Source organism: Mauremys reevesii, linkage group 1 (assembly GCF_016161935.1).
Source record: "Mauremys reevesii isolate NIE-2019 linkage group 1, ASM1616193v1, whole genome shotgun sequence".
NCBI lineage: Eukaryota > Metazoa > Chordata > Testudines > Geoemydidae > Mauremys > Mauremys reevesii.
Window position 1 is genome coordinate 294,565,261 of NC_052623.1, and position 20,323 is coordinate 294,585,583.

General features: G+C 42.6%; 1 protein-coding gene across 1 annotated transcript in view; it reads left to right on the forward strand.

The window, feature by feature from the left end:
• The first annotated feature begins 1,362 nt into the window (after positions 1–1,362).
• Positions 1,363–20,323, forward strand: part of TSPAN8 (tetraspanin 8) — a 133,139-nt gene continuing 114,178 nt past the window's right edge. The window contains exon 1 of the mRNA XM_039500122.1: positions 1,363–1,904. The gene's annotated coding sequence lies outside the window, so the exon portion shown is untranslated. The remainder of the gene's footprint in view (positions 1,905–20,323) is intronic.

Here is a 20,323-nt window from a genome sequence, read left to right on the forward strand (position 1 = left end):
TGACAGAAGATTGAAAAAAAATGAAAAGTGAGTTCCCCACTCTGGCCACCTCCAAGATCTCTGGGGAAAATGCTATAGGAAAAATTTCCTTCAAGACCCCAATGTGGTAGTTAGTTTCAACTTGTGCATACAAATAAGAATTCGCTCTAATTCAGCATCTTGTCCCATTTATACCCTGAGATACTGTGGATGTCCAATCATACAATGGTGGGTGCAGGGATCCATTTCTTCCTTCTCCACACCCAGCAAACCTTTGCAAGGAGAAAAGTATAGGACAGACTAAAGTGTGAGGCTAGCTAGCTCTGTGGCCCCAGTGGAAACAGCCAGAGGCCTAGTCTACTGCACCTGCTAATGTCTGGCAGCAGATGCTTGAGGAAACCAGGCTGGTTTGTTTACCTGCCGTGTCTGCAGGTTTGGCTGATCATGGCTCTCACTGGCCACAGTTTGCTGTTCCAGGCCAATGGGGGCTGCGAGAAGCTGCGGCCAGCACACCCCTCGGCCTGCGCTGCTTCTTGCAGCCTCCATTGGCCTGCAACGGTAAACCGTGGCCAGTGGGAGCTGCGGTCGGTCGAACCTGCAGATGCAGCAGGTAAACAAACCGGCCTGGCCCACCAGGGGCCTTACCCTGGCGAGGAACGTGCTGAAGGTTGCTGATCCCTGAATAAAGAGTGCTATGTCCCCCTCAGCACTCAGTGATCAACTGGCAATGCCTTACATGCCTACAGAATGAAGAAAAGGGTGTGTGTGTGTAAAGCACTATCCTTGTTCCCACGTTACAGGTCATGGTTTCCAGAGGCCACTGCTCTCCCTCCCATGCAGGTGAGAAGGGAATGGTTGGACAGAGGCAGGGAGTGAGTGGAGACATGACTCCATTCCCAGGCTCCCACAGACATTTTCGAGCACATCTAAATAGGCATGAGAGGAGAAGTAAGCTGTACCAGGCTAAAGGTTGATATAGCTTTTTTTCTCACCCTCATTCCCTCCCTACCTGAGAAGGGAGAACTGGGAGTGAAGTGTGACTCTCTGTTCCTGTACAAATTCTGGGTGACACAAACTCAATTCACATCTGAAGAGTTTCAGTGATTAGTGAAGAGAAATGGTATCAAACACATCAGCTTCTCAGTGCAACATCCTGGGTCTTGAACCCAGGCCTGGGAGTCCCTAGAGAACTGCTGTATTCTGGTCACCATCCAATATCTACTGAAATGTAGTAGGCTGAGAATCTACTAGGACTATAGCCTCAGACAAGGCACAACCCACAGCAGCCTTGATTGGCAGTTCACCTGGCTCCACTGATTAGTCCAGCTATGCTATTTAAACCAGAAGGAGGCACAGGAAGTTTTTCTGAGCAACAAAGTGATTTTCTGTTGTGGCTGTATTGAATTGTGCTTGTGCCTGCCACCTGCATGTAATACTGTTCCTGATTCCTGCTCTACTCCTCCACCCAACACTATTCCTAATTCCTGCCTCAGCTTCTGTTCCCCCTGTGCTCCTCCTCCAGGCTTAATCCTTGCTTCTCCTCCAGTTGCTGCCCTTATGCCTCGCCCCTGATCCTCATTTACCAGTCCTGGCTCTGACCCCAGCCTCCAATTTATGACTCTGGCTTGACCCTTGTCTCTGGCATTTGGTATCTGACCTTGGCTCTGACTTTCAGCTTCAATTCCTGGCTCTGGTCTCACCCTTGGCTCTGGTAACTGGTAGTTGACTCTGGTGCTGACCCTTGGCTTTGTTCCCTAACCTGGATGCCTGCTCCACCACTAGACCTGACTCCTGCTCTGACTGCTAGACAAGACCACCTGCCTCCTGGTCCATAACACTCATCATCTTGCCACAAATGGATTAATGGAAAGGCTTATCCAGACATTCAAGCAAGCGATTTGCGCTATGGTAGTTCACAGCACAAGGTAGCAGTTTTTCTTTTGGCTGTACATGTTACTACATATCAGACATAAGTGATGTTGTTTATGGGATGTAATTTAATGTCAAATCTGGCCTTGTTAAAGCCCAATCTGCAGAGGGATTTTCTTAAGAAACAGTGCAATCAAATGACCACAAATAGTAATTCTTGACTGTACAGTTTTCAAGGGAGGAAAAGTCTTAGTAAGAGATTAGTGGCCCACTCTGTCTTCTGTATTTCAAAAGCCACTAGAACCCTGCCAGAGCAGCTGTGTTCATATGTAGCTAGATGTTTCATGTGATACATGTTTAGTAAACATTGTTATTTGCCCCCTATTGTGTCCAGGGGGTTCCTTCATATTACACATGTTGTGTAAAAAGCAAAAGACACAACCCCTGTTATAAAGTGAATTATCATGTACCTCTGCTCAACTCACCTGTACTCTGCTCTCTAAAGCAATAGTGCCCAAACTTTTCCTGTTGCACCCCTTCTTACTAGTAATGGATTCTGTCCATGTCCCCCTCCATTACTGCACAGCCTAGGTTTCCTCAGCAGAGGAGCTTGGGCTGAAGGTAGAGCAAGGGATGTGGGGAGGAGCTGGGGCTAGAGATAGAGCTGGCCTGGGAGCAGAGAGGGAATGAGGGCAGAGCCAGGCTGGGGCTGGAACTGGAGCCAGAGCTGGGCTTGGGGCAGAGTAGGGCTGGGTGGTGCTCCCCCGCCATGGGAACTGTCCCGGGTCCCACTCTGCACTGTCCCCTTCCTCACCCCAGAATGTTCCTCCATGCCCCACAGTTAGGGGACTACTGCTCTAAAGGCGTTGACACCTTGATGGCTTTTAACTCTCTCTAAACTTCTGAGCAGCTTCAAATCTAAAGTGCAAACAAACAGAGCAAAACAGCTCACCAGATAAATGTTTGTCTCCTGTGCTCAGATTTGGAATTTGCGACACCCTCAGCCCTTTACACAGCTTTGAGGAGCAGGATGGATAATATAATTTAAGGTGTAATGTTTCTTGACCCTACAGGGCTAGAAACAGGGAGCCAGTTTCTCTGCGGCTAAAACTCCACTAACTTGAATTGGGTTCAGATGGATTTCCATGAGCCACAGGATCTGCCCAGGTGGAACTCACTGTAGGATGAGGCACGTTTTACTGTGTATGACAGAAGGATTTAACACCACTACTATAAGGCCTGATCTTCTAATTCTTACTCTGACCTTATTCATTCAACATTTGAAATCAATGGGAGTTTTGATTGACTAAGGATTGAAGCCCCAATTTGGCAAAGCACTTAAGCATGTATTTAAATGCTTTGCTGAATATAGATGGTTTGCTGGATCAGGACCGGAGTAAGGAAGAGAGGACTGGGTTCTACATCTGTACATGTTTTATTTCTTTGTACAGCTACAGTCTGTGGCAGAGCAGATTATTCTGCTAATCTGAGTGTCTGAATTTTTAAAAAGTGAGTTAAAAAAATATGCAGAGGATTTCCAGTGCTGTGTGAGTGTTAGCCCATTCGATCCTATCATACAGTAAATAAAATTAAAGTGTTTTCCTTTTTAATCTTCTACATACTTCCTGCAAAAATCTCATGGGAGCCATATATTTATTAAACATCTGTGTGTATTTTATGAAAGTTAAAAATTGTAATTATTTTTCTTTTCAATGTCTCTCTGTTTTATACAAATTCTAATATTTTTGAAAACAAGTTTGTCATACTAAATATTGTGGGAAAGTGTCTGTGTAAAGATATGGCATCTGAGGTCCGTGACTTGTGCCTTTACATTCATTGTGTAGATCAGTGATACTCAGACTGAGGCTCGAGAGCCACAAGTGGCTCTTTAATGTGTCTCCTGCGGCTCTTTGCAGCACATGATATTCAAACATGGTGTGATTTTAATTATTAACCACTCTAAGTTGTTAACCAATCAGGATACTTTAACTACGTTATTAACCAATTGTAGCTGATAAAATAATAATACTTGGTCAGTCATTTTGCTGTGAGAATAATTATATAGTAAATGAAACAATTAATTCACATTACTGTGAATCTTTTGGGTAATGTTGATTGCTAATTTGGCTCCTGAACCAGTGAAGTCTGAGTATTCTGATGAAGATTTTCCAAATTGTCAATCTGGAATCTAGCAGGTGGACCAGCATCTTTGGCTTTCTTAGGTTACTTCTGAGAGATCTTTTGAAGAAAAGACTGAAGGATCGGTTTTGGAGCTTGCAAGGGTACATTTTACACGTTAGCCAAGACCAAGGGACAGGCAACCAATATCTGAGACCTCTTGGTCAAATTATTTAAATAGGAAGACAAAGAAAATCTTCTTACACTGTAGCAGTGTGGATAAAGTTACTTATTGGTAAAGGGATTGTATCATTCTTTCCATATGTAAGTTATGAAACACAGAAATGGCAGTTAGCATTTGGGGCCATTAACGAGGAGAATAACTCAAGATTTATTGAGGCTCATAGTACTCACTCAGATGAGAAAGAAAGATTGGGACAGGACAGATAGGGGTCGAGTCAGAGTCTATAATAGATGGGTATAGTGCCAAGACATGCAGCATGAGTAGGATGGTTGATGAAAGTGCCACCTGAAAGTAATAGCATTTGGACTTGGACAGTATGATTAAAAAAGGATCTTTCCTGGGTGTGACGGGGCGGGACAGCCCCGCACTGGTACAGCAGGGGTTAACCCTTCCTTGCTAGCAGAGGAAGCCACGCCCAGGAAGTTCTGCTGGGCATGCTCTAACTGGCAGACAGGTATAAAAGGCTGCAGGTCTGCTCAGTCTGGGCTGACCACCGGGGGAGAAGGACGCAGACCGTCAGCTCCTGCGGGAGGAGAGCCAGGGAGCCTGGACCGGGACGTCAGCCGGGCAGAGGCCGTACCGGAGACCCCGGAGAGGGACGCCGGCCGGAGGGGACCTACGGGGGAACCGCTCCCACAACGCCAACGTCCAACTAGACGGGGTAGGAAGTGACCCAGGGGACTTTAGAAACTGACAGCCTTAAAGCTGCAGCACCGCTCGGCGTGTTGCGGGCGGATCCCCGCCGAGCGGGTGGCAAGGAGAGCTTGCCACAATCAGGGCCCTGGGTCGGGACTCGGAGGAGAGGGCGGGCCCGAGTCCCCCTACCCCACCCCGTGATACCCCACCCCGAGGGGGGGGGGATTTATGGACTCCGGCCTCTAGGCCGCGCTACCCCGCCCCGAAGGGGGCGCTTATGGACTCCGGCCGTTAGGCCACGCTACCCCACCCCGAAGGGGTGTTTATGGACTCCGGCCGTTAGGCCACGCTACCCCACCCCGAAGGGGGCGCTTATGGACTCCGGCCGCTAGGCCGCGCTACCCCACCCGAAGTGTTTATGAACTCCGGCCGCTGGGCGCTACCCTGCCCGAAGGCGCTTATGGACTCCGGCCGCTGGGCGCTACCCCACCCCGTGTGAACTCGGCCGCTGGGTGTGTATGGACTCCGGCCGCTAGGCCGCGCTACCTCGCCCCGAGAGGGGGCGCTTGCGGACTCCGACCGCTAGGCCGTGCTACTCTACCCCGGAGGGGGTGTCCATAGACTCTGGCCGCTAGGCCGTAATACGCCGGCTACCAGAGACGGACCGAAAGACAAGCGAGTGGTGCAGTGCTAGACCCCACCCCGCCCCTGCCGCGAGGGGGCGCTGGGGCACCTGGCCCATCACACTGGGGAAAAAAACAACTATGTCAAATGGGTAATTATTTTATGCATTTAATAAAATATGGATGTAATCTGGGTCCCATTAAAGTAAACAGCAAGCTTCCATTGACTTCAGCTGGAGCAGATTCAGGCTATGTAGTCCCAATTAGAGATAAGGATGAAATTACCAAAATAACTTCACTTTCGATCTACAACTGCCTTACAATGAGGTCTCTTGATGCACTGAATGAGGTACACCACATGTTCCGATAGGCATGTGTGAAAGATGGATCTTGAAAGATCTGTTGTGGAGGGTACTTATCATTGTAGAAGTGGTGATATGTCTACAGATTTTGCAGGTCTTGTTTGAATTGCAGGCTCTGGTCTGTGAGGATCTTGCTTCTGATGATGAATTTGTTGAGATTGGGAGGTTGTTTGAAAGCCAGAAAGGGGGGATGGGGGGTCAGGAAAGATTTGTTTCAGGACATGGTTCCCATCAAGTATGGGTTGTAATTGTTTGATACCCCATAGAGGTGCCAGCAGGTGGTAGGTACAGTCAGTTGGTGTGTGTTTTGTTTTTTCTTTTTCATACTGAAGCAGGTTCTCGGTCCATTCCATGATGCAAACTACTTCCCTGGTGGAATGTCCTTGTTTGGTGAAGATGGTTTTAAGTGTGTTAAAGTGTGTGTCCCAGACTTTCTCCTCAGAGCATATTCTGTGGTATTTGAGTGCTTGGCTGTGGATAACAGGTTTCTTGGGCATATGGGGTGGTTACTGGATTTGTGGAGGCAAATGTGCTGATCCTAGGGTTTCTTGTATATAGGTGTCTATAGAGTTTCATTGCTGAAGCTGATTGGTGTGTCCATTGTTGATGCTGGTGTGGGAGTGTTCTAGAGAGAGTTTGATGGAAGAGTGGTGGTTGTTGAAGTTGTGGTTGAAATCTGAGGGAACTTAGGTCACTTGTCTAGAGTCATCAATGTATATTGGTTTCATAGTGAATTTTTCCAGAAACTTTTCCTTGAGGTGGCCCCTGAAGAGGTTAGCATATGGGGGAGCCATCCTAATACCTATGGCTGTTAAATGTAAAGCTATGTGTGAGGATGAAATGGATGAGTCTGATATGTTTGGGATGGATATCTGAGGTGTTGTCCATTGTTTAGATATCTGAGGCACACAATGATGCTATCATGAACGGTGAGGTAAGGCATGTTGGTTTACAGGGAGATGACATCTGTAGTGACAGAAATGGTGTTCTGATGGAGGTTGTTAATGTGGTGGAGTTTTTGGAGGAAGTTAGCTGTGTCCTGAGAGAAATTGTCCCTTTGTCCAGTGAGTGGTTTGAGGATGGTTTTGATGAGTCCTGATATTACATCAGTAAGAGTTCCATGGCTTGGGTCTTCCTGGGTTCCCTTGTTTGTGTCTCTTGGGAAGCATGTAGAATAGTGGTTCTCAAACTTTTATACTGGTGACCCCTTTCAAATAGCAAGCCTGAGTATGACCGCCCCCACCATTATAAATTAAAAACACTTTTATATATTTAACACCATTATAAATGCTGGATGCAAAGTGGGGTTTGGGGTGGAGGCTGACATCTTGTGACCCCCACCCCATGTAATAACCTCATGACCCCCTGAGGGGTCCCGACCCCCAGTTTGAGAAACCTTGATGTAGAAGGTCCCTGGGGTGGGTTCATGGGGAATGCAGTTAGTTTCTCTTGGACTTGTTTGGGGAAGAATTTTATATCCTTAAATTCCTGTGTGAATTTGTGGTGTGAGGTCTCTTTTGAGTTCTTTATAGTAGGTGGTGTGATAAAAGACAATGCCCTATCACCCATGGGTGATCATTTTTTCCCAAGCTGATCACTCCATATTTGATCTCTTAGTTCTCATCCTCAAAAAAACCCTGCATGACACCTTAAAAAGACAAACCTGGGAAATTAAAATCATAATTCAGTTAGATGCTAAAAAAATCACTCAGCAGAGATACTGGTTTTAAGGCTCATAACAATTGGTAACCCTCCTTTGTTCTATAGCTACAGAGGTGTTAATTGCCCACCTCATTTTAAGTGGTTTCCTGCAATATATGTCAACCCCTTAGCAATCTGTCCCACCCTATATTTAGCTGTGACACTGATTCCGTTTTTCTAGACTTGAAGAAGAGCTCTGTGAAGCTTGAAAGCTTGTTTCTTCCACCAACAGAAGTTGGTCCAAAGATATTAACACACCCACCTTTTCTCTCGCAATTTTATGGAGTTGTCTTTTGAATATAACTGCCCTATAAGGTACGTCCTACTCCATGTATTCCCTCAGGACACCATCTGCTTGTATCTTGCTAAGCCTCTTTCTCACTAGGGAACATTTCAGGACTGATTCTTCTGTCAAGCTGCACTTAAATCTCCCATTAAGTTCAAAGGAGTGCCACATGTGGAACTGATGAACTAAATGATAAGACCCTCATTAAATGATCTCTACTAAAGTTATCCAGCTCTTAAACTTTGTCCCTTGTTTTTGCACATAAATTTCTATGAAGGCAGATTTTTGTCTGTAAATGGATGCAGTCAAATGGGTAGGTGATGCATATAGTTTACTTAACCAAAGTAAAAGTTTCACAAGCAGAATTTATTTTGGCTTATCTTTACCCTGACAGTATTACTGTCTTAAAAATATTTAAGCAAAAAGCACAATCTGCAGATCACACGAAGACATCAGGAACTTTACCAATACATCACACAAATGGGGAATAAACCAATTAATTCATATTATTTCAACAGCTATAACAGCTACATTAATAAAACAAGTATCGGGGGTAGCTGTGTTAGTCTGTATCCACAAAAACAACTGCATCTGAAAAAGTGAGGTTTTTTACCCACGAAAGCTTATGCCCAAATAAATCTGTTAGTCTTTAAGGCGCCACCAGACTCCTCGTTATTTTTATTAATAAAACAAGCCACTTTACAGACTCTTTATTATATCCTAAATATGGGACCAGATTTTCATAAAATGAGGTCAAAGATCCAGACACACTTGTCTTTGTACCGTTGCAAGTTTGTTTTCTGCAACTGCATACAGAAATTGTTCATAATTTTTATGTAAATAGAAATTTATAAAGTCCATTGAAGCCAATAGAAAGGCTCCCATTGATATCAGCAGTAAGGTATTTATATGATGATGAGCTATCTATCTTCTGTGTTGTATGTGTTTTAAGAAATACCTAATTTGATGGTGTATTTCCTGGTGTAAAAATTAGGCATGTAAAATGTGTGTGGATATCAGTGTTCACCTTTTGTAAATCTGGCAAACAATGCAGAGAAATTAAAAAATGCCTTTCATTGCTTTTCTCTTTGTGATTGAAAGATGACTACACACAATTCATTACTGCATCATGCACTTTTGAGCATACAGTCCTACAAAAGTCATGATTAAAAAGTGCATTGCTGTACTCATAATTCTTTGCATCCATCTTGAAAATGAATCCCAACAGACACTCTGGTCAACCTATAACATAAATATGTAGACTTCGGCTCTCCACTGAACACCTTCAGATGTCAAGTCTAATGATCATAACACTTCTATAAACTGAATTAAATCTTTATGTATGAACAGTTGTTTTTTTTTTTGCTCACATAAACATTGCTTGAGCCAGATTCTTGGCTGGTATAAATAAGTGTAGCTTCATTGAAGTCAAAGCTCCTCTGAACTCAGTGGGAAAGCTCCCCACTGCAGTGAGCTCTGGATTTCACCTATTAGCTTTATGCCAATTAATATTAGCTGCAGAACTGACCCTGAGTCTTTATTTTTCCACCTGAAATAATTTTTTTTTGGCTGACAGAAGTAGACTAACATTGATTGCATATAATTTGATGAATCTTTCATAAAGTATTCAGAAATGAAGTTCTGCCTTAAAGCAGAGATGCTTGGTAAAGGAAATAAGATGACTAGTCCAAACATACTGAATATTTTAAAATATCCAGATAAATCAAATGCTACTCAGATCTCAAGGAATGAGTTTGTTACAAGGACACTGTCTGTCTTTTTATGTAGACAAGGCTCCCTTCCGGAAAGTCAATTTGTTTAAATTGAATTCATAGCTAGAGCTGGGCAGGAAACAGTTTTTCCATCCCAGATTTTTTTTTTTTTGAGATTTCAGAAATTTTCCCCATTCCAAATCAGGATGAAAAGTGAAAATCTCAATTTTGTGAACCAACAATCTGGAAAATAAATTGGGTCAATCAGAATATTTTGTTTCAGTAACTTTGGAACATTTAGTTTTGATTTTGACCTTTTAAATTTTATAAAAAATGAGGACAGCAATTTTTTTTAAAATTGTTCTGAGCCAAAGCACTAGAATTTTTTGGCTTGAAAATGTTGAATGTTATCAAATAATTTCTTAAGTTATTCAAATATATTTTTGTATAATAGCTGCAGTATAACTGTCACGTTGGTTTGAACACTTGGGCCTGAGTCTCCTCTTACTTCCGTTAGTGTAATTAATTCTGATTATTTGAATAGAGTTAACCAGTGTATACCCAGTGTAAATGAGATCAGAAGTGGGTTTCTTCTTATTTACTTCAGAGGAAATTGGCTATAATGCACATAAAGCAGGCTCCAAAGTCTAGAAGAATTTTAGGAGGTAGGGACTTACATGTGATTAATAGGCAATGTGAGCTGCACAAAGAAGAAAAAGTATATATATCAAAATGGAATATCTTTTATTTTACATTTTCTGAATGAATTCCCTAGAAAACAAAATGCATAACTGAATCAGAAATTATTTATTGCTCATAACCACCTATCTTTCTCAAAATGTTGAACATTGTACTACTTGGAGAAATACTACTCCTCACATTTTCCACACAAAGTTCCATTAAGTAAAACTTTTCTGAAGCTGGGGAAGTTTGTCTTCATTCCTGAACACAGAATAATGGAACTGTGGTATTATATCATTTTGCTATGCTTGGTCCACAACCATCAGATTTTTTTTCTAATATTTTGGGAACATGCAGACATGCAAACCAATGTCTGCCTGGCCCAGCAGGAGATAGTAAAATACTTTTCAAACACCAGATGGGATTTTACAATATATGTAAAATATAAAATGCTTGAAGTGTTCTCTGCAAACCTCAAACCCAACATGTTTAATTTCCTTATATGCCTTTTTAATTCTCTTGGTGAACTTTTATAAATTAAAGGATTGTCAAAAGCCAGAGGTCAGATGCATTTAAAATGTTCCTAAAATTAAACTCTGTAGACTGATATCTATCTATATATAGATATGATACGTATGATATTAGTATAATAATATATAATTATATTCCTATAAAAACTAGATATCAGGAAATACTAGAATTCTACAGCTTATTTCCAATCTCATTTTAAATAACTAAAACTTTTTTTTCCACATTTCAACATTCTACAACTTTTTATCACTGCATTACAAGTTATACTCAAACAAAGCAGAACATTTATCCAATATCAGTTTGAAAGTAATGACAATTAATCCCTCAAGGGGCTGTGAATAGAGCTGATGTGCAATTTTTTGAATTATGTAGTTTACTGGAAAACGCTGATTTGTAGAAACCAATGCTTCACGGGAAAGGTTCTTGGTTTTAACAAAATTCACATTTTAAATAAGTTTTGAAATTGTGTTGTAGTAAGCACCTTGGAAAACCTTTCCTAAGTTCACTGATAATTCAAAGAAAATATGGGTACATTGCCAAATCAGATACAATAGCGGACAAACATATACGTGTAAATCTTTACTGATCATTTTCCAAGGTGCAATGGTCCTGCCATTTTTGTACTAGATGGACTTGTGCTCTCCTTTTCCATAGACACTTGTGTCTATAAGCTAGTAAATGAATGGGAGGCCTCAAGTATTAAATTATAGAACCTCATGCTTCATGCTTTTGGCTATGTTTGTGCTTTTATTTTCTCAGAGGACAGATTTCCAGTGGAAGAATAAATCTTGTTGCTTTCTCTCTTCCTGTATGTTTTGAATCCTCCATTCTAGCATGATTTGAACATTAAGGGACAAATTTCCACCAATTGAAAGCTCAGAAGTAGGTAGGTGCATGCATTTACATGGTTCCACACATTCTCCTGGTTTCCATAGACAAATTGGTTAATAGGAGCTTGTGAATACATGTTCCCACTTACATGCAAAATTAGCTTTTGTGAAGCACATCCTCCAATTTTTGAAAATTTTTACCCTTGTCCCTCCAAACCAGGCTCTAGATGGCTTATATTGTTGTCATATATTTGTTTACAACTCTAAAGAAGAAAGGGTCATCTAATTTATGCCAATGACATTTGTCTAATAAAGAGAGAGAGTAAAAAAAACAGCATAATGTCCATCTTTTCACTCCTTAAAATAATATTTTAACTTGTATTTTCAGGTAAACCCCAATTATTTGAATGCCAGAAAGTCACCTGAAACACTGTGATAATCAGAGTTTTGGATAAATGAAATTTGTTTCTGTATATATTTCAATTTGGGGTACAACTTAAAAATTCAGATCACTTGAATGTGATAACTGGAGTTTACATGTAGCAGCAAATGCAGGGGAAACCTATTGGTCTCCCCTACACTCTGGGTTTTTTTCTCTTCTCCTCTAAGCAGCTCTCATAGAAGGATTTATTTGCCTTTTAGTTTCACTTACAAATAATAAAATAGGAGCGTTTAATAGGTTTCAATTTCACTTTTCTAAAAGAAGCTACAAGTTAAAAACAACTATATTGGCAGGAAAGTCAATTATAGGCACAGGTATGTGCTGGCCAGGGAGGGAACAACACTGTGGGAGAAACATGTCATCTGGAAACGTGACCAGTGAACCCATTCATTGGTTTTGCCTTTGATTCTGCTTCAGGTTTGTGCTCAGCAGCACTTTTAGTGACTCTAATAATGATGTTTGTATTGGAAAATCTATAGGGAGAGCCATCAGCTGGCAATCAGATCCTCCACAGTGATTATCCTTAGTAGTAGGCAGTTGTAGAAATAGAGCTATTCTTATTTTTAAAACTCTCTGCCTAGTAATTAACTCTTCTAGAGGAAGAATTTTAGTCTAAACTTTGACCTCCCTTGTGACTCCTATTGCTTCAAAACTATTTTGTTGAATGATGTATTTCTGGGGCGGGGGGGTTATTCATTATCCATTCCATTCCTGTTACCTTCCTCCACAAACAACATATGGTAACACTTACCCTACATCATGTATTTCCATTAGCTCTTTTAGATGCTGTATTTATTTTCATGTTAATTGCTGAAGCCAAATTATATTGTTCAATTTGATTTGGGTTCCAAGGTAGACTAAAGCTATTTCAAGATGGAAGAACACTTGAACTAATGGAGACTGAATGACTGGCCTCAGTGAGATGTATTTATTATTTAATATGTTTGGCTTGCTGTTTGCTTGGAAATTGATTTGACTGTCTCCAAACCTATCATAAGGGCTGTGTGAGCCAGAATGCTGTTTCATGTAGAGCTCAATCCCCGTAGCCATTTCTCTGAATATGATTCTTTTGCACAGTTACTTGTACAATCTATCTAGGAACTTATATGCCCCCTATCACTGAAATATCTGAGAGCTTCTGAAGTAGCTTCAAACCAGAAATAGCAATAACAATATATCTTTCTTTCTTTCTTTCTTCCCAGAAGGTAGAAGAAGTAGCTTAATTTATTTTGTGTGTCTGTGAAAAGAGCATAAGAGGGAAAGCTAGGTCAAAAGAAATGAGTTTGGGATTTAGTTCTGAAAGTGGTGACGCTTGTGATCATTCTTATCTCTTGCAGGAGTGAGCCCCTTGATTTAGGTCCGGCTATTTAAGGTTAATTCGTTCATGTTGGATTACTTGGATAGAAGGCACTACATAAGTACAACATTATTTTGTAATAGTGTGGGAGAAACACGTCACCTGGAATGTGACCAATGAGCCCATTCATTGGTTTTGCCTTTGATTCTGCTTCAGGTTTGTGCTCAGCAGCACTTTTAGTGACTCTAATAATGATGTTTGTATTGGAAAATCTATAGGGAGAGCCATCAGCTGGCAATCAGTACCAATGTTACTAATAATGATTCTTCTTTTACTCTAATTGGCAAAGGACTGGGTTTATAGACCTGATGGACATGGGTACCATACCTGCTTTTCTACCAGGCAGCTGTTTGTAGGGAGTAGCTAGTGACTGAAGTCTGTGTGGCCACAGATTCTCTGCAGCTTGAGGTCTTCAAACCACAATTAGAGGACTTCATTAACTCAGACATAGGTTAGGGGTTTGTTATTGAAGTGGATGGGTGAGATTCTGTGGCCTGCATTGTGCAGGAGGTCAGACTAGATGATCATAATGGTCCCTTCTGACCCTAAAGTCTATGAGTCTATTACATCTTCCTACTGTTGTGTTTCCCAAACTTTTGAAATCTGAGTCCCCTTCAGGAAAATGAAACCAATAAATACCACCCCTTTTCCCCACCTTTCAGCCCTGGTATGTGTGTACATTTTATATTTATACATCTTCTCCATCTTCCTTCAGCTAGTCCGTCACACTTCCCCCTCACCCTCCACTTCAGGAAATGCTGGTATAAATCTTACTGCTCCTTTCTTACATGTTTTGAGCAGTGAAGTAGTTTAAGCTCGCACCTCAGAGCTATAGTTTCTGGCTTTTTGTAAACTCAGACATCTCTCCCTCAGTTGGGCTTAGTCTACAGTACAAAGTTTTGCCAGCTACGTTGGCTAGGAGTGTGAAAAATCAACCCCTCTAGCAAATGTAGGTATGCTGGCAAAAGCTCCAATGTAGACACAACTATGGCAACAGCACAGTGTTTGTTAGCAGACCTAATGTTCAGGTAGGTGGTAAAGCTATGCCAGCAAAATAACTCCTATTGGTTTACGCTGCTGGGGGACTCTGCAGGCATCACAATACCAGCAAAGGCTCTGTAGTGTAGACAAGGCCTTATGCTCATTTTCATGCTGTGAAGGCTTTTTTCAGAGCCATAACATCTAGAGACTTTCTTAGCTTTCATTATTACAAAAAAAAAAAAAGTTTGTATTGAGAGGTCCATCCTTCATGCCTTCCCGCCCCACAGGGGATGTCCCACTCATTTGGAAATATGATCTTACTGTAACAGTGACACAGGAAACAGCGGAAAGCTCTTTTCCTACAAAGGCTATCCATTTTGATGCCGGTCCTTTTTATGTTGATATAAATACTTCAGATTGTGAAGCTGGAGTGCAGATCAGTGCTGAAATTAGGCAATAGTAGGTGCCTAATAATTCAAGATAGAGCCCCAGACCTCAGTAAACCTAAAGATCCTTTCCAGTGTAAAGGCCTTTGTGAATGGAATAATTCTACAGTAGCACAAGGTGTCCTGTATACATTAATGATTCTACAAACATGAACATTTTTTCACTAAATGCTTTAGATATGCTGTATTTTTTATCTATTTTTCATTATGCTTTTAAGTTATGACAAAGTGGGATGTTGATATCTCATTACAGGGGCATGAATTACTGGTCCCTTCTGGTTATATTTCCATGATTCGTGGGAGAAAAGATTATATGCACGTGGCAATCAGTGCACCAGAAGACTTATGTTTCCACAGTAAAATAAGGCTGGCAATAGTAGGGTGAGTGGAAGTCCTCTTGTCTGATAGATTTCATTTAATTAGACTTGTAGCTCCAAAGACAGTGTGGTTTTTTTGTTTTTGTTTTTTTGTTATGGGGAGATTAGCTAACTAAACAGATGTCCTTAATGATTTTGGTTTGCAAACAGGTTCCAGTTTTATAATTTTGAATGTATTTATAAATATTTCTGTACTATGGCAATTGTATTTGAGTGCCTTGCCTACATTTATGAACACAACACCTTCGTCGGGTAGGTATGTATTACTATCCCCATTTTACAGATGGGGAAACTGTGGCACAGAAACTCGTCTGTAACTTGCTCAGGGTCACACAGTGATTCTTCTATGGTAGAGCTTGGAACAGACTGTGTCCTGGACATCTTCCTTGCTGCTGAGAATTTTATCCTGACTGAATGCAAATTATGGCAACACAGTATGCAGTATCTTTCCACTGCTTTACATCCTTTTACCGAATTCCACTTGTCTGGTCAGCTAATTATGGGGTAAATCTTGAATCCTGCATGCATCTTGAGTAAATGAGCTGTGTTTAGGAGTTAACGGAAGGACTCTTCCTCTCCCGGACCCCTTTACTTCCTCTCAGCTGGGTAGTTTCCTCCCCGATGAGTGCAGATCAGTTCATGGGTGGGCTGGTTGGTTGACTTGTGCCCAGAGCGGCTTGGATCTATGCCATACCACTGCCCCATCCTCCAAACGTTCTTATGGCAAAATGAGCCAGCATGCTGAGGATGTATATTCTCTATGGTACCTCTGGAGGCTTCTATGTCTGCAGAGAGAAGGCAGAATTTCCCCCGTCAGTAACTACAGTACAGATCAGATTTAATTTAACCAATACTTCATTTTCAAGCAGTTGGCTCAATGATATGTTAGACAATGTGAATGGTGAACATTTTTAAATTGCTTTCACAGAAGTGGTTAACAAGTTGTACCACTAATTATGTGATTACAGGGGAGCTATTTTTCAATTTTCTTTTATTGGGACTATTTATTTTGGATTTATGCTATGAGCTGTGCTGAAACCGAGCCCCTCACAGAAGGAAACTGTTAGTAGTGGCTTGTTTATAGAGTTTTTGTGCCCAACAAAAATACCTCAGAATCATTGAAGGCCAAACAAGAGGTTTTATAAAAGGTCTCCTAACTCCACACACAACGTTAATTAACATTCCCCTCCCCCACCCCCGGCCAGAGATTCATGAGATTTTTCATCCTTAAATATTTGTCTTTCTTAAATTTGGACTTCATCTCATTAATGCTCTGATAGGTGATGGCATGAACAAGAAGTGTGGGGAGCCATTATGCTCTTGTTCCAAATATTTCTGTCAATGCATCTCACTCCTAACATGCAACAACCCTGCTGTTTGCTTTTTGGATTGTTACTAAGCAAAGATTTTCAATTTTGCTGAAATACTCCAGAATGTGCTGTTTTTTGTGATATAGACAGATGTTCACTGGGATAGAGCAATACACCGAATCAGCAGTATTTCATAGCTCTAAAGCAGAGGTCCCCAAACTGTGGAGAGTGCCCCACTGGGGGGTATGGAGGAACAGTTGTGGGGGTGCAGTGGGCCAGGGCCAGCCCTCATGGGGGAGGGAGCCCCCAGCTCTGTTCCTGCCCCACTCACAGCCATGGCCCCAGCTCCTGGCCCTGAGTCTGGCCCAATCCCCAGCCTTGGCATGGCTCGGAATCTGGCCAGGGGTTCAGCTACTGGCCCCCACCATGGCCTGGCTGCAGCTCCACTCCTGGCTCCCAGCCTTGGCCCCTAGCCACGGCTCTGTTCCTGGTCTAGGGCCGAGGCTGGGGGAAGGGATGGGGCTGGGAGTGGAGCTGCACCTGGCCGCTGGGCTCAGCTTTTGGCCCCGGCTGCTGGCCCGCACTGCAGCCCGCTGCAGCTCCACCACTGCCCCCAGCCTTGGCCCCTGGTCGCAGCTCCTGGCCCCACCCCTACCCCCAGCTGTGGCCCCCTTACTCCATCTGTGTCCCTGCCCCAGGCCGCATCCCTGCTCCCAGCCCTGGTTCTGGGTGTGTGTGTGTGTGTGTGAACAGGGGTAAGGGCTAAGGGTGTGACCTTCAAAAGTTTGGGGACCACTGATCTAAAGCATGGTTCTACATAAGGACTTTATATGGCTCTAGATGTGCTGGTAGAACATTATTGGTGCCATAGGGAATTCTGCATAATAGATGAAATATAATTATCTCTACCCCAAGCCTGAGTTGTCAATGGGAAGGGGCTGTTCCCATGGGTAAGCACTGCTTGTGTGCATAAGAATTTAGAGCACTGTGTGGGAGTATGCAAGAAACTTTCCCTCCCTCATTGTGCACGACATGCACAGGCCCATCACAATCCCGCTCTTTGCATCTGGGACAATTATGGGACAGCTCCTTCTGTGCACTCCTGGGAGCACATCTCTTCCCAAAGAAGGCAGAGAGGAGGTAGGACTGTAGCTGCCCCCAGAATCGCACTGGTTTGGGAAGAGTGTTGAGTGCATCAAGAGGGAGCAGGCTGCTAAAAGATGGTACTGTACAGCTTTCAACTGTTCTAAACACTAGGGGTGGGATTGTGCCTCTTGAGTTCCTTTTGGGGGAGTGCAAATCCATCTCACTCCAAAGGCAGGGCTGTGCACAAAGTGATGCGTGGTTATTACTGCCCTGATTTTTTGGGGGGGTGATACGCACCTGTAAAAATGAAGCCATGTGTCTGGAAAGAAGTGGGGGTTCTGAGGCTTGAAGAAGGGCACTTGACACACAGGGAATGGAAGGCTGTTCATGAAGAAGGATGAGCAAAAGAACGTACTTGCAGTGCATTACGTTTAGTTTCCTTAAATGCATAATCCAACCTCACCATTTTTAACAAGACAGCAATCCGTTGTAATGTACATTTATGTAAATGTTATATTATCATATTTTTCCTTCATTATTTACTGCTAGTCCGATAGCGCTGAGTTCATATTAGGCAAAAGATTTGGTTTACATTTATACAGCACATATAAGAGTATAAGTAACTTTTCATAGATCCCTTTTCTTTTAAGGGTAAATATTTTATTATAAACACACGCATGCCTAGGAATACCAAAAATGGTGATACTGTGGATGAGGCCAGGGGCTAGCTGCCAGGCACTCCAGGGCTGGGGGCGCTTGGGCTGGGGCCACTCCGCTCAGCACTGTGGGGTTGGGGGCACCTGCCTGATGCTCCGGGACTGGGGAGCGGATCAGCGCTCCAGTGCTTCAGGACTGGGGGCACTCAGGTTGCCCAGGGCTGGCGGAGGGAAAAGGGGACTCAGGGCTCTGGCAGTGGAGGGGGGGCAGAAAGGGCAAGGGAGAGGTGTGTGTGTGGGGGGTGGGGGTGGGCTAACCTCCCTGAATGGACTATTCACACACTGCCCGTGCTCTTCTGCCTTCTCCAAAGTTAGTTCTTGGAGAGCCCATACAGAACTAAATAAAGTTAGTTTTAGGGGTGTGTTTTTAAGTGTTGTCCTTATAATCCTTGTAAGCCAAAACTAGTAAATCGATTTTAATATGCATTACTTTAGGTTTCTGCAACCTAATTACCTATTATAATCTAAAATCAGTATATCCAACCCCCTGACTTGTTTTGGCATATATATATGGGCACTAAGTGCACTGAAAAGAAAGAGTCATGCTAGGAAACTTTTAGTGTGCAGTCGTAGGGTCAATGTGGCCTGTTAGTGTGCGTCAGGTTAGTGAGCTGTAGATTTACACCGCGGCTTGCTGCACACTAAGTCCCTGTATAGACAAGCCCTTAGAGGCTGATTCCTTTAGAAGTGTTCTTTTCCTACCCTGTAGAAGTGCACTGCAGCCCAGTGCTGTGTGGTGTGAGTGTGACACTCTGTGGTAAGAAGGGAGAATTTCAACATATTAACCCTATAATTTCATTGTTTTCCCCCCTTCTCCCTGATCCTTCTGGAATGTTAGAAATGAGAACTTAAAAGCAGTGAATCGGTTCAGAACATAAGAACATAAGAAAGGCCGTACCGGGTAAGACCAAAGGTCCATCTAGCCCAGTATCTGTCTACCGACAGTGGCCAATGCCAGGTGCCCCTGAGGGAGTGAACCTAACAGGCAATGATCAAGTGATCTCTCTCCTGCCATCCATCTCCATCCTCTGATGAACAGAGGCTAGGGACACCATTCTTACCCATCCTGGCTAATAGCCATTTATGGACTTAGCCACCATGAATTTATCCAGTCCCCTTTTAAACATTGTTATAGTCCTAGCCTTCACAACCTCCTCAGGTAAGGAGTTCCACAAGTTGACTGTGAAGAAGAACTTCCTTTTATTTGTTTTAAACCTGCTGCCTATTAATTTCATTTGGTGACCCCTAGTTCTTGTATTATGGGAATAAGTAAATAACTTTTCCTTATCCACTTTCTCAACATCACTCATGATTTTATATACCTCTATCATGTCCCCCCTTAGTCTCCTCTTTTCCAAACTGAAGAGTCCTAGCCTCTTTAATCTTTCCTCATATGGGACCCTCTCTAAACCCCTAATCATTTTAGTTGCTCTTTTCTGAACCTTTTCTAGTGCTAGAATATCTTTTTGAGGTGAGGAGACCACATCTGTACACAGTATTCGAGATGTGGGCGTACCATGGATTTATATAAGGGCAATAATATATTCTCAGTCTTATTCTCTATCCCCTTTAATGATTCCTAACATCCTGTTTGCTTTTTTGACCGCCTCTGCACACTGCGTGGACATCTTCAGAGAACTATCCACGATAACTCCAAGATCTTTTTCCTGACTCGTTGTAGCTAAATTAGCCCCCATCATGTTGTATGTATAGTTGGGGTTATTTTTTCCAATGTGCATTACTTTACATTTATCCACATTAAATTTCATTTGCCATTTTGTTGCCCAATCACTTAGTTTTGTGAGATCTTTTTGAAGTTCTTCACAATCTGCTTTGGTCTTAACTATCTTGAGTAGTTTAGTGTCATCTGCAAACTTTGCCACCTCACTGTTTACCCCTTTCTCCAGATCATTTATGAATAAATTGAATAGGATTGGTCCTAGGACTGACCCTTGGGAACACCACTAGTTACCCCTCTCCATTCTGAGAATTTACCATTAATTCCTACCCTTTGTTCCCTGTCCTTTAACCAGTTC